This window comes from Amblyomma mixtum, chromosome 3, assembly GCF_055824585.1.
Source record: "Amblyomma mixtum isolate Tamu chromosome 3, ASM5582458v1, whole genome shotgun sequence".
In the NCBI taxonomy this organism is placed as follows: domain Eukaryota; kingdom Metazoa; phylum Arthropoda; class Arachnida; order Ixodida; family Ixodidae; genus Amblyomma; species Amblyomma mixtum.
Window position 1 is genome coordinate 109,545,090 of NC_143014.1, and position 13,083 is coordinate 109,558,172.

The following is a 13,083-nucleotide window of genomic DNA, read 5'->3' on the forward strand; positions in this document are numbered from 1 at the left end:
AACAAGAATATTTTTTTACTCAGTATTGTTGATGTATATAAAAGACGGCGAGCAGTAACGATTCTCCGTACATTTCCGCTTATGCAGGACATAAATACATGTTGTAATGTGATGGCGAGCCGAAGACAGGACTACACGGCGAATGATCATGGCATAATTTAACGTTGGTGGTGGGCCTTGCGCGAGCCCTCCTGTGCTCGCCACTGCTCGCTCTGTAGTCTTGTAGTTGGCGACAATATTGTGAATTATGTCAAGGAGGAGGGGCTAAAGGCGAACCATGTGTCTCCTCACGAGACTTTAACATGTGTCTCCTCACGAGACGAGCACATCTGACAACAGCACAAGAATACTTCGTGTACCTTTGATACAGTAATAAAATACGCAGCACACAAAAATGAAAGGGAGTAGCTAGAAACACTTTAATAAGACCACTCGTCAAGCATGTGCTCTCTGTCCCGAAAAGTCTTGCGTCTATAGAGGCTTCCGCGAAAGTTTCAGGATGCTTTCTAGCGAGCTATTCACGTCTACTGCCCAGTTGGCTAGGAGTGGCCTCAACAGTTTCTTCTGCAGCGTGCTTCGGCACGGTAGTTTCAGAAGCTTTCTTCCGCGCACCAAGTCGTATTCTTTGGAGGACGTTGCTCTCCATAATATACACTCTCTCAATGTTGGCTCGTCCCAAGCTGGTCTTGCTTTGTCAAAGTTCATGACCTGTTCCAAGACAAATTTCGCAGTCTTGTCACCGTCTGCTGCAGCCTTGGACATGTTCACTGCGGCCTACACAGCTCGGTCATCTTCATAACGTTTCAACCGTTGGCGGACTTCGTCATAACTTTCTTGCAGCTTTTGCAGTCGCTCATTAGGTCCTCGGGTTTGCATTTCGACGCGATGAGCTCTTGTTTTAGTCTCGTCGAAAAAGCCTGTCAAATTGAATGACGTCTGACATTCTTCATATTTACACTCCTTTATCCGACATACTTCTACACCAATGCAATCGTCCGAAGAATGGCTTTCTGCTACATCTGAGTGGACTCTGAAACTTTCGCTTCCGCCGTGTTCAGTGCTGAAATCTGAGTGTGCAGATTTCTCTTCCGCATTTATTCCTCTCGATTTACCTTCTAAAGTACCGCTTGTCTGAGATATGAGAACGTCAGGTTGCGCACGACAATGCGATGTCCGCTTCTTTGAAGTCACCGGCTGTTTGTATGTAGGATAGAAGGGAAACTTCGTCGGAACCGCCGTCGGCCTGAGCACTTGCGCTTCGTTCCTTGTCGGTAATCCTCCTGATTGAAATGCAGTGAGCATACAACAGCTCTGGAGCTCGGTTGCCACTGGCTGCCCTTGTCACCACCTTGCCGCGAGATGTTGCGTAACCACTCCTCCCGAAGGTTTGCATTGGACGGTAGTTCATGATAACAAAGTTCCGGGTTTCTTGCAACATTTTATAGGCAGCGCGGCGCACAACAGTTTTTAGGCATTATCGAAAACCCCTTAAAGGATCTGGCAAAAAACGAAGCTTATACGCCATCGTGGTAGGAGCACGTGCAGCACAGCTTACCGAGGAGCACTCTTTCGCTCGACGAAGACATACGACAAGGCACCGCGTTTACGGTTATTCGCCAGTATTGTGCGCATCTACACTCATAAAAAAGAGTTCACAATGCTTGTTTTCGACGCACGTACAGGCGCGGCCATAAGTAAACGGAGCACGCTATTGCGTTCGAAGTGCAATCACGCCTTCTACATTGGTAATGAAGAAGCGTTGTTTGTCTACAAAAAAGCCCACCAACCTCCTCTACCAGCATGCGCGTAACACTGCTGGAAATTTCAATTAGGTGGCGCGTGAAAAATATTCGAGGACAGTTGCGTGCTCCGTTTAATTTTGTCCGCGCCTGTACGTGAGCGTAGTGAAGTTCGAACAGGAACAACACGTAAACGCAAGAGAAAACACAGAAAGCCTCAGCTTCCGAGCCTCCGACCGCGCCGGCCTGCCGGGAGCGTTTCACCGATGCTTGGCGCCCCTAGCGGCCGAAATGGCAAGCAGCCGCATCACACTCTCCCCTTTGTCTGCTCCGCGACTCGGCAGGCCGCTCCCAAGGGAGGATCGAGTGGCCGTGCTAGTACGATAGAAAAGAACATTGGGTCGGTGAAGTAGAGCGAGTGAAAGCTCAGACAAGTGGAAGGAGACAATTTTTCCACGTTTGCAAGGGCAGCTCTGTGCAGTTTGTTTTTAGGTGCGAAAATATTTTCTGTTTCAAGCCTTATCTTTGGCAAAGATTTCTGTACAAAAACTGCGTAAAGTGGTTGCAACGTTTATTTCGGCATCAACGTTGGAGCGCACCAGTAGTTGCATTCTGTTCCATGCAATGCGGAACAGAACGGCTGCGATTATGACATGTATTTCTGGAGTATATTGTCATCAGATTCCTTTCCTTGCGTGACCAGAGTGGTGTTTTTCATAAAACTGCGACCTAAGTGCGACTGCATGATTCATTGCCTGATAAAGTGGTTTCGTGTATGTGTGCAGGAGCAATTTCGTTAAGGGCTTTTTATGCGCTAAGTTGTGTCTTTCCATAAAGTCAAGACGAGATTTTCAAGTCCATATCTGCCCCCTGTTGCGCGGAAGCGGCTTTACAAAGACTTGGTTGAAAAATTCACGCCTGTGCCTCTTCATCGTGCTGTATGTTCATTGGGTTCAGAGTGGGATGGGCTCAAAAGGGTGAAAGGGATATCCGTGATATCGTTGCTTAAGTCTTTCTTCTTTCAATTGCACTCCGGCACACTCCTAATGAAGCTATGGTTCCAAAGCACCGGCCTCTTTGTGCCTTGCTCGATTAATTGCTTTATTTGTAAAAAGCCGGAGTGGACAGCGCAAATCCTTCTTGACTGTCGGGATGCAGTTATTGTATATAGGACGTCCTAAAGCTCACCATTAAGAAGGACCTACCGGTAACGCCGGTTAGAATACGTTTTCTGCCATGCGACCAACCATGTGGAGTTCCGAGCAATCCGTTCATCCCCTTGTGTATGGATAGCGTATTGAGAGCAGGAAAAGGTGATCGGCATGACCACATTGTTGTATACCCCGCTCGTCAGTATTTTGTTGAAATTGTACGTGATATACACGCATGATGTATCCAAGCGATAAGGTGATCCCCCGGACTGGCTAGCTGTCTCGGACAAGTTGAGATCGATTAACCCATATTATCACAAGACACTTGTTATAAAGTCATCAGTGCTTTTAGGGCCGTGTAACTTTGAACTGTTTTGTTTCTAAGCCGGTAATAAAAGGAAACCCGTGGCAAGGTGGTGTTTATTTTTTTATTTGCTTCGCACTTCATCCACCGTTGGTAACGCTCGGGCACAGCACGCGCATTGGGCGTTACTGAGTAGGTTTCCACCTTAGGCTAGGACCCTTTGCGACAGCATTTCGTCCGCCTCGGTAGCGCAGTAGGCAGCGCGTCAGTCTCATAATCTGAAGGTCGTGAGTTCGATACTCACCCGGGGCAAGGCGGTGCTCATTTTTTATTTGCTTCGCACTTCACACACCGTTGGTAACGCTCGGAGACAGCACGCGCATTGGGCGTTACTGAGTAGGTTTCCACCTTAGGCTAGGACCCTTTGCGACAGCATTTCGTACGCCTCGGTAGCGCAGTAGGCAGCGCGTCAGTCTCATAATCTGAAGGTCGTGAGTTCGATACTCACCCGGGGCAACGCGGTGCTCATTTTTTATTTGCTTCGCACTTCATACACCGTTGGTAACGTTCGGAGACAGCACGCGCATTGGGCGTTACTGAGTAGGTTTCCACCTTAGGCTAGGACCCTTTGCGACAGCATTTCGTACGCCTCGGTAGCGCAGTAGGCAGCGCGTCAGTCTCATAATCTGAAGGTCGTGAGTTCGATACTCACCCGGGGCAACGCGGTGCTCATTTTTTATTTGCTTCGCACTTCATACACCGTTGGTAACGTTCGGAGACAGCACGCGCATTGGGCGTTACTGAGTAGGTTTCCACCTTAGGCTAGGACCCTTTGCGACAGCATTTCGTACGCCTCGGTAGCGCAGTAGGCAGCGCGTCAGTCTCATAATCTGAAGGTCGTGAGTTCGATACTCACCCGGGGCAACGCGGTGCTCATTTTTTATTTGCTTCGCACTTCATCCACCGTTGGTAACGCTCGGGCACAGCACGCGCATTGGGCGTTACTGAGTAGGTTTCCACCTTAGGCTAGGACCCTTTGCGACAGCATTTCGTCCGCCTCGGTAGCGCAGTAGGCAGCGCGTCAGTCTCATAATCTGAAGGTCGTGAGTTCGATACTCACCCGGGGCAACGCGGTGCTCATTTTTTATTTGCTTCGCACTTCATACACCGTTGGTAACGTTCGGAGACAGCACGCGCATTGGGCGTTACTGAGTAGGTTTCCACCTTAGGCTAGGACCCTTTGCGACAGCATTTCGTACGCCTCGGTAGCGCAGTAGGCAGCGCGTCAGTCTCATGATCTGAAGGTCGTGAGTTCGTTCCTCACCCGGGGCAAGGCGGTGCTCATTTTTTGTTTGCTTCGCACTTCATACACCGTTGGTAACGCTCGGAGACAGCACGCGCATTGGGCGTTACTGAGTAGGTTTCCACCTTAGGCTAGGACCCTTTGCGACAGCATTTCGTCCGCCTCGGTAGCGCAGTAGGCAGCGCGTCAGTATCATAATCTGAAGGTCGTGAGTTCGATACTCACCCGGGGCAAGGCGGTGCTCATTTTTTATTTGCTTCGCACTTCACACACCGTTGGTAACGCTCGGAGACAGCACGCGCATTGGGCGTTACTGAGTAGGTTTCCACCTTAGGCTAGGACCCTTTGCGACAGCATTTCGTCCGCCTCGGTAGCGCAGTAGGCAGCGCGTCAGTCTCATAATCTGAAGGTCGTGAGTTCGATACTCACCCGGGGCAAGGCGGTGCTCATTTTTTATTTGCTTCGCACTTCACACACCGTTGGTAACGCTCGGAGACAGCACGCGCATTGGGCGTTACTGAGTAGGTTTCCACCTTAGGCTAGGACCCTTTGCGACAGCATTTCGTCCGCCTCGGTAGCGCAGTAGGCAGCGCGTCAGTCTCATAATCTGAAGGTCGTGAGTTCGTTCCTCACCCGGGGCAAGGCGGTGCTCATTTTTTATTTGCTTCGCACTTCACACACCGTTGGTAACGCTCGGAGACAGCACGCGCATTGGGCGTTACTGAGTAGGTTTCCACCTTAGGCTAGGACCCTTTGCGACAGCATTTCGTACGCCTCGGTAGCGCAGTAGGCAGCGCGTCAGTCTCATGATCTGAAGGTCGTGAGTTCGTTCCTCACCCGGGGCAAGGCGGTGCTCATTTTTTGTTTGCTTCGCACTTCATACACCGTTGGTAACGCTCGGAGACAGCACGCGCATTGGGCGTTACTGAGTAGGTTTCCACCTTAGGCTAGGACCCTTTGCGACAGCATTTCGTACGCCTCGGTAGCGCAGTAGGCAGCGCGTCAGTCTCATGATCTGAAGGTCGTGAGTTCGTTCCTCACCCGGGGCAAGGCGGTGCTCATTTTTTGTTTGCTTCGCACTTCATACACCGTTGGTAACGCTCGGAGACAGCACGCGCATTGGGCGTTACTGAGTAGGTTTCCACCTTAGGCTAGGACCCTTTGCGACAGCATTTCGTCCGCCTCGGTAGCGCAGCATTCTACTTCCGGCCACTGGCGTGTACGGACGCAGGATCATGAGCTCCCACGGAGCGGCGACGGCGGCCATCGATGGCCGCGGAAACAGGTTCAGCGCCGAAGACAAGGAGTATGAGATCTTTTTGCCGACCCTGCCCACCGGACGTGTTGTTCTAAACACAGTTTTTTTGCACGGAGATGTGCGTGTGAGACCTTACAGGGTCGAAGACTTCAGGGACGCCCTCGCCAACACTGGTGCGCTCCCCGACGTCGTGGCGTTGGGGGCGTACCAGGTAAACCACGTGTGGGCGGTAACCTTCAGCAGCCCAGAAGCCGCGAAGAAATTAGCCGCCTTGAAGGAGCTTGAGGTAAAGGGACGCCGGTGCATTGTTTTCGACCCGGAGGATCAGCAGGTAAAGCTGCGCCTGCATTGGATGCTGCACGGCGTCGCCGATGACGACATCCGGACTGCTTTCGCGGCGTTCGGAAACGTGACCGAGGTGACGCGGGAGCGTTGGCGCGTTCAAGGAATGAAAGAGAAGGGATCCACCACGAGAACAGTGCTGCTCAAGTTGAAGCCAGGTATGAAGGTGGACGACCTGCCCCACCAGGTTCGAGTCGCCGGCGAGTTAGCTCTCGTGGTGGTGCCCGGGCGGCCGATGCAGTGCCTGCGTTGCCACGGCGCGGGTCACGTTCGTCGCGACTGCAAGGTTCCCAGGTGCTCCAAGTGCAGGCGCTACGGACACGCGGACGAGGACTGCGTCCGCACCTACGCGTCTGCGACCGGGCTCGGAGGTAAAGGAGACAGCGCGGAGCTGATGGATGTCGCGGAGGCTGAGGACGCAGCGAGGGGTACCGACGAGTTGGGCAACCTCCCTGTGTCGCTGGACACGTCGGCGACTTCAAGCGGCGACGCCCCCCTTGCCAGTGGACCAGGACTCCAGCCACCAACGGGAGACTCGCCTCAGTCAAAGGAGGCGACTTCGGGGGATGCAAAAAGCCTACCAGTGCCCATGGACTTTGTAGCGAAGGAGCCTACCGAGGGTCATCGGCAGAACACCGGTGGCCGTGCGACCACTGTGGCTACGCCTGGGAAGCGTCCCCATGGAGACACCAGCCCCGACGGCGACAAGGAGGCGGCGCCCAGCGTAGAGGAACCACCAGCAAAGACGCCTCAAGCAAGGCGGGCCAGTTTTCGGCCGCGCCCTAACCTTGCGAGCGAGAAGCGCGCCGGCGACAAGGCGCCTCCCGAGCTGGGCCAGGTGCACGCTCAGGATGACGCCGGCGGCGATGGCGGCGGTGGCGTCTAGCCATGTGCTGGACGCGAGAGGTAAGCACCATGCTTTCGGTCTCTTCTTCTTATGTAAAAATGGCTCCTGCATCTCCGCTGAAAGTCGCCTCCCTAAATGTTAGAGGTCTGGCAGGAAAAAGAAAGCAAGGCCAGCTTTTTCGGCTTTTAACGGAGCACGGCATAGATGTACTGGCCGTGCAGGAGACGAAAGTCGACGGCGAAGAAGAGACCGGGAGAATGGTGCAACGTTTCACGTCCTCGTTTTTTGCTGTCGTTAGCCACGCTGTAGGCACATCGGCTGGTTGTGTTCTCTTTCTAAAGAAGTTGCCGGGGCTAGAAGTGCAAGCTCATTTCTCTTGTGTGTCGGGCCGGTGTGTCTTCCTTGACTTTCGATTGAATAACGTCGAGTGGCGGATTATTTGTGTGTACGCGCCAAATGAAGCAGAAGAAAGGGCGCAGTTTTTTTACAGCATCGAAGAACGCCTTCGTTGTGACAGACAGCTGATCGTCCTAGGCGATTTTAACTGTGTTCTTAGTGCGCGAGATAAGACAAGCCCTCGACCGTTTAGAGATGCAAGCACACAAGTGTTATCGCGAATGGTTGAGAACTGGAACATGGAAGATGTAGCAGAGTGTCTTGAGGGAACGCGTGCAGTAAAGCTCACACACTTCCAGGGTTCAAGCCATGCACGGCTGGACCGCATTTATGCATCCGTCGATGTCTTACCTGAATGTCATAGTTACGATGTTGTGCCAGTATCTTTTTCAGACCATTGTTTAGTTAAATGTTGTTTTGGGATGGTAAAGAGAGGGAATTCTTTTTCGTGGGAAATGTGGAAATTAAATAATAAACTCTTGCAGGACGAACTGTATACCAGCATAGTAAAAGATGAAATTGCAAAAATAGGCCCCGGTAAAAATATGCACATATGGCAACAGTGGGAGCTGTGTAAAGAAACTATAAAAATTAAAGCAATAGAGAGGGCTTCCTGTATACGGTTTCAAGAAAAACAGAAAGAGACAGAGTTAAAGAAGCTGCTCCATGGGCTGCTTCAACAGGAATCTCTAGCGCCGGGGAAATGGACTGAAGATGTAAGGAAAACAAAGCAAAAACTAGAATTGATGGAAGAAGAACGGTATCGGGGAGCGTTAGTGAGGGCAAGGGCAGAAGACATAGCTGCAGGGGAGGCGCCATCAAAACGAGCGCTGGGGTTGGAAAAAGCAAACGCTGAAAGGAACCACATCGACAAAATAGAATGGGGCGGTGTCTTGTCGGCGGACAACGACCACATAAAAGCAGCTTTCAACGAGCATTACCAAGCGCTCTTCGCATCCCACACGGTAGACACTATCACATTTAAAGATCAGTTTCTGGCGGCGATGCCGCGTCTTGGTGATGACGTAAAAGAGAGATTAGAAGTGGCTATCACTGAAACAGAAGTGGAGCATGCAATCGCCAGTTTAAACCCCGGTAAATCGCCGGGACCAGATGGGCTCAGCGCGCGTTTTTACAAAGATTTCAAGCACGAAATTGCCCCTATCCTGAACGTTATCTTTAACGCTGCCTACACAGTAAATGCACTCCCTCCGTCATATGGGTCATCCCACACGGTGCTTATTCCTAAAACGGATCAAATAGATAAATTACGACTGGTTACAGCTTACAGACCCATAGCACTTACAAACGTTGAATATAAAATTTTTATGAAGGTTTTGGCTCGGAGATTGCAGACGGTGATTAAGGATATAGTTGGGCCACACCAGACGTGTGGGATAAAAGGGAGGTCAATAATGTCCAATATTCATAAGATGCGAAGTGTGCTTGAGTGTTGTGATGACTCGAATGGTCGGGTGGCCATTCTCCAGGTCGACCTCGAGAAAGCTTTTGACTGCGTCGATCACGAAATTTTGTTTTCTATTTTGGACCATGCGAATGTTGGGTCAGTTATCCGCAAGGGCGTGGCCCTGGCGTACCGAAACTGCACGACGAGATTGATCGTAAATAAGAGTCTGGGGGCCCCCATTAGCGTGCAGCGTTCGGTGCGACAGGGCTGCCCTCTCAGCCCTCTTTTGTTTTGTATATATATTGAGACATTGTGTATTAAAATATTGAACAATGATAACGTAAAAGGGTTTAAGTTACAAGCAGCCGAGGTGAAGCTGCTGGCGTACGCGGACGATGTTGCACTTTGTACGGTTGACCATGAGAGTATAACCGAGGCGGTCAAATGTGTCCGTGAGTTCTCTCAGGTTACCGGAAGCGGGGTGAACTGGGCCAAGTGCCTTGGGTTCTGGCATGGACGTTGGCCATCGCAGCCTGACCACTTTGCAAATGTGACGTGGGCGAAAACCCCAACCAAGTACTTAGGTGTCGAGCTTGATGGTTACCGCCAAAGCGAGCAATATTGGCAAGAGCAGACGAAAGCGCTAAGGGAGAAAGCGGAGAAGTGGAAAGGTGCCAACTTATCGATTTTCGCCAGGGCTACTGTATGTAACCTTTTTTTTATTAGTAAACTTTGGTTTGTTATGCAAGTTTTGCATTGTTCGCGTGTAAACATACAGAAGCTCCACAGGATTTTCGCCGTCTTTGTTTGGGCTGCAGAATGGGAACGCTGCAGCAGAACAAACTTATTCCGTCGGGTGAAAGACGGTGGCTTGGGACTTGGACACCTCTTTTTGCGGCAAGTGGTCAATCGGTTTTTGTTTTTTCGCGACTTTTCCGACCCTTTCTTGCGCACTGTCTGCCAAGTTAGGCTGCGGCGCCTACTGCCGGAGTTTGTTGTCTCCACCGAAGAAGTTACGTGTGGTATATTCGGCTATTACAGAGAGGTCGTCGCAAGTGTTAGATTTCTTTCAGTGCGTTTTTCTAATGAATATCTGTGTTGTGTAAAACGGAAAAAGCTGTACCAAGATTTATGTGACACTGTTTTGCCACAACCTTTGTATAGAGCCTTATACAGTGGAGGCCCAGGCTCGGACGTCTTAAAGAGAGTAAAGAAAATGCAGGTGCCACCAGGCGCTAAGACCTTTTTCTTTAAATTACACACCGGAACGTTGTCAGTAAAGAAATTTTTCGAGGGAAAGGATTTATTTTTACCTTGGGGTTCGCATTGTTTAATCTGTAAGCAGCCGGAAACAATAGACCATGTTTTTTTACATTGTTGGGAAGGGGTTTATTTTTGGGATGTTTTGCAACGGACTATGAAGAAAGTTTTCCCCCTAGATTCGCATGGCATTCGATATTTAAGCATTGATAATGACGACGGGGTTCCATTTGATTTAATTATGCTCCTGGGTCTCCACTGTATATGGCGCTCCAGAATGGCAGGCTATCACTGTGACAGGGAAGCGCGCCCTGCCCGAATTTATTTCCGAGAGTGTATGGACTGGTTTGTCGCTATACAAAAAGCGGTTGCGGAACCTCCCGACTGGCTCTCAAGGGTAGAGCCTTTGTTGTCTTTGCGGGAGTTTTAATGTGACGAAGCCAGCCTGACGCTGGCTGAGTATGTCTTTCAATGTGTTCATTGTCCTGTACTATTGCTTTTGTGATTTGTCTGTTCCTTTTTTTTTGTGAAGTGTTGTTTTCCAAAGCCAGGAAATAAAGAAAAAAAAAAAAAAAAAAAAAAGCCTCGGTAGCGCAGTAGGCAGCGCGTCAGTCTCATAATCTGAAGGTCGTGAGTTCGATACTCGCCCGGGGCAAGGCGGTGCTCATTTTTTATTTGCTTCGCACTTCACACACCGTTGGTAACGCTCGGAGACAGCACGCGCATTGGGCGTTACTGAGTAGGTTTCCACCTTAGGCTAGGACCCTTTGCGACAGCATTTCGTCCGCCTCGGTAGCGCAGTAGGCAGCGCGTCAGTCTCATAATCTGAAGGTCGTGAGTTCGATACTCACCCGGGGCAAGGCGGTGCTCATTTTTTATTTGCTTCGCACTTCACACACCGTTGGTAACGCTCGGAGACAGCACGCGCATTGGGCGTTACTGAGTAGGTTTCCACCTTAGGCTAGGACCCTTTGCGACAGCATTTCATCCGCCTCGGTAAAGAGGCGGAGATACTAATCGGTTGAAAACTGTTGAGGGATATCGCCCAATTTCCCTCTGCAATGTTGATTACAAAATTTTTGCCAAGGTTCTTTCCAGTCGTCTGCAGCTCGTCATTATGGACTTGATAGGTTCGCATCAGGTCTGTGGTATTAGAGGCCGCAGTATTCAAACACATATCCATATTGCACGTTCAGTATTAGAGACAGTATAAGATGAGACAGGCCAAGCAGCTCTGATTCAAATTGACTTGGCGAAGGCGTTTGATAAAGTTCGGCACGATTTCTTGTTCGCGGTCTTGGAGTATGCAGATATTGGTGACGTCTTGCTCAAAGGCATAAAGCTGTGCTATAAGAACTCCTATACGAGGGTTATTGTTAATCAGGAGCTAACGAAACCAATACCACTAGAAGCATCTGTTCGTCAAGGATGTCCACTGTCTCCATTGTTGTTTGCCCTATATCTGGAACCCCTCTATCTCAGTATAATTAACAGCGCAGCTATCCGCGGTTTCTCTCTGGCTCAATGTGAAGTTAAAGTTTTAGCCTACGCTGATGATGTCGCCCTCTTTTGTTCTGACAAAAAGAGTGTACTTGAGGCTCTAAACTTGACTAAACAGTTCTGCGATGTATCAGGCGCGGCTCTTAATGTAGAGAAATCCAAAGGCTTTTGATTGGGTTATTGGGGAACTAGGCCAAGCCAGTTCGGTGGCATATGCTGGGACTGTAGCCCTCTTGAGTACCTAGGCGTTCCGCTGCACCAAGTTCGCAATAGTACAGCCTACTGGGATTCACAAATTGTAACTCTACGGCGGCAAACACAGGCTTGGATGGGTAGGGAACTCTCAGTGTTTGCGAGGGCACAGGTCTGTAACATATTTTTGTTTGCAAAGCTCGCGTATGTCCTTCAAGTCCTGCATTGTGCGAGGAGGAAGGTGCATGCAATACACAGAATATTTGCAACATTCGTGTGGCGCTCTCAAAGGGAGCCCATGAGCCGTGACAACTTGTTCCTTCCCTTAGAGGGTGGTGGAGTGGGCCTTGTTCACCTGTTCGTGCATCAACTTGTTTCCCGTTTTTTCTTTTTCAAATCGGCAAACCACCCGTTTCTGGTAGCTGTGCTCATTAGGCGGCTTAGTTTTCATTTGCCTTACTTATTCGCACCTACTGTGCAGGCTCGTGAGGGGACTTTATGGGGATTCCTTAAGGAGGTTGCTGACACTTTCAATTTCCTCACTGTACGCTTCTCTTTAGATTACCTGTATAGCCTCTTGAGAAAACCGATGACCCAGGCCCTCACTGAGTCTTTGTTCCCTACACCATTGTATCGGCAGCCTTATCTGGGGTCTTTGGACATCAGTGTTCTAAAGCGTGTTAGGCGGATGTGCATTCAGGCAGCCGCTAAAACGTTCTTTTTCAAACTACACTCAGCGACGCTGCCTGTCAAGACATTTCTTAATGACAAGGGGATGTTTGTACCCTGGAATGTGAATTGCCGTCTGTGTAACGTGCCTGAGACAATTGATCATTGCTTCATCCTGTGCCGTGATGCCATGTTCTTTTGGGACATACTACAACGAACTCTTAAGAAGGACATTGAAATTACACCATACACTATTAGATTTCTGCCTGTTGGCAAAAACTCTGTTGTGCCTTATGATCTGTTTGTGTTGATGGGACTATTCAGTCTTTGGAAAAGCCGTATGATGGACAGACATGTCGAGCCACCAAGATCGTCCAAATCTGTGTTTCGTGAACAGTGTGCTTTGGTGAGGAGTGTATATGCTGCACGCGAAGAACCTCCAAGCTGGCTACCGTGCCTAGGTGCATGTGTGTGCCTCCCTGAATTTTGATGTTTTGATGGGGATGCAGTGGTGAGTTAGGGCTATGGCGGGCTCCTATTAAGCAGCCCGGTAACTTGAGACGCGAACCAGTCTGATTGAAGTTTTCCTCCTTTCTACGGAAGTTCTTCCATGCAATAAAGAAAAAAAAAAAGCCTCGGTAGCGCAGTAGGCAGCGCGTCAGTCTCATAATCTGAAGGTCGTGAGTTCGATCCTCACCCGGGGCAAGGCAATGT

At 50.0% G+C, this 13,083-nt stretch overlaps 14 non-coding genes across 14 annotated transcripts; all 14 read left to right on the forward strand.

The window, feature by feature from the left end:
* The first annotated feature begins 3,433 nt into the window (after window positions 1-3,433).
* Window positions 3,434-3,506, forward strand: TRNAM-CAU (transfer RNA methionine (anticodon CAU)). Its single transcript has one exon. It is a non-coding gene; the product is annotated as a tRNA-Met (tRNA).
* A 131-nt stretch (window positions 3,507-3,637) lies between these two features.
* Window positions 3,638-3,710, forward strand: TRNAM-CAU (transfer RNA methionine (anticodon CAU)). Its single transcript has one exon. It is a non-coding gene; the product is annotated as a tRNA-Met (tRNA).
* A 131-nt stretch (window positions 3,711-3,841) lies between these two features.
* TRNAM-CAU (transfer RNA methionine (anticodon CAU)) lies at window positions 3,842-3,914 on the forward strand. Its single transcript has one exon. It is a non-coding gene; the product is annotated as a tRNA-Met (tRNA).
* A 131-nt stretch (window positions 3,915-4,045) lies between these two features.
* TRNAM-CAU (transfer RNA methionine (anticodon CAU)) lies at window positions 4,046-4,118 on the forward strand. The gene has a single exon. It is a non-coding gene; the product is annotated as a tRNA-Met (tRNA).
* A 131-nt stretch (window positions 4,119-4,249) lies between these two features.
* On the forward strand, window positions 4,250-4,322 carry TRNAM-CAU (transfer RNA methionine (anticodon CAU)). The gene has a single exon. It is a non-coding gene; the product is annotated as a tRNA-Met (tRNA).
* Window positions 4,323-4,453: 131 nt separating this feature from the next.
* Window positions 4,454-4,526, forward strand: TRNAM-CAU (transfer RNA methionine (anticodon CAU)). Its single transcript has one exon. It is a non-coding gene; the product is annotated as a tRNA-Met (tRNA).
* A 131-nt stretch (window positions 4,527-4,657) lies between these two features.
* TRNAM-CAU (transfer RNA methionine (anticodon CAU)) lies at window positions 4,658-4,730 on the forward strand. The gene has a single exon. It is a non-coding gene; the product is annotated as a tRNA-Met (tRNA).
* Window positions 4,731-4,861: 131 nt separating this feature from the next.
* On the forward strand, window positions 4,862-4,934 carry TRNAM-CAU (transfer RNA methionine (anticodon CAU)). Its single transcript has one exon. It is a non-coding gene; the product is annotated as a tRNA-Met (tRNA).
* Window positions 4,935-5,065: 131 nt separating this feature from the next.
* On the forward strand, window positions 5,066-5,138 carry TRNAM-CAU (transfer RNA methionine (anticodon CAU)). Its single transcript has one exon. It is a non-coding gene; the product is annotated as a tRNA-Met (tRNA).
* A 131-nt stretch (window positions 5,139-5,269) lies between these two features.
* TRNAM-CAU (transfer RNA methionine (anticodon CAU)) lies at window positions 5,270-5,342 on the forward strand. The gene has a single exon. It is a non-coding gene; the product is annotated as a tRNA-Met (tRNA).
* Window positions 5,343-5,473: 131 nt separating this feature from the next.
* On the forward strand, window positions 5,474-5,546 carry TRNAM-CAU (transfer RNA methionine (anticodon CAU)). Its single transcript has one exon. It is a non-coding gene; the product is annotated as a tRNA-Met (tRNA).
* A 5,044-nt stretch (window positions 5,547-10,590) lies between these two features.
* On the forward strand, window positions 10,591-10,663 carry TRNAM-CAU (transfer RNA methionine (anticodon CAU)). The gene has a single exon. It is a non-coding gene; the product is annotated as a tRNA-Met (tRNA).
* A 131-nt stretch (window positions 10,664-10,794) lies between these two features.
* On the forward strand, window positions 10,795-10,867 carry TRNAM-CAU (transfer RNA methionine (anticodon CAU)). The gene has a single exon. It is a non-coding gene; the product is annotated as a tRNA-Met (tRNA).
* Window positions 10,868-13,001: 2,134 nt separating this feature from the next.
* On the forward strand, window positions 13,002-13,074 carry TRNAM-CAU (transfer RNA methionine (anticodon CAU)). The gene has a single exon. It is a non-coding gene; the product is annotated as a tRNA-Met (tRNA).
* The last annotated feature ends 9 nt before the right edge of the window (window positions 13,075-13,083 follow it).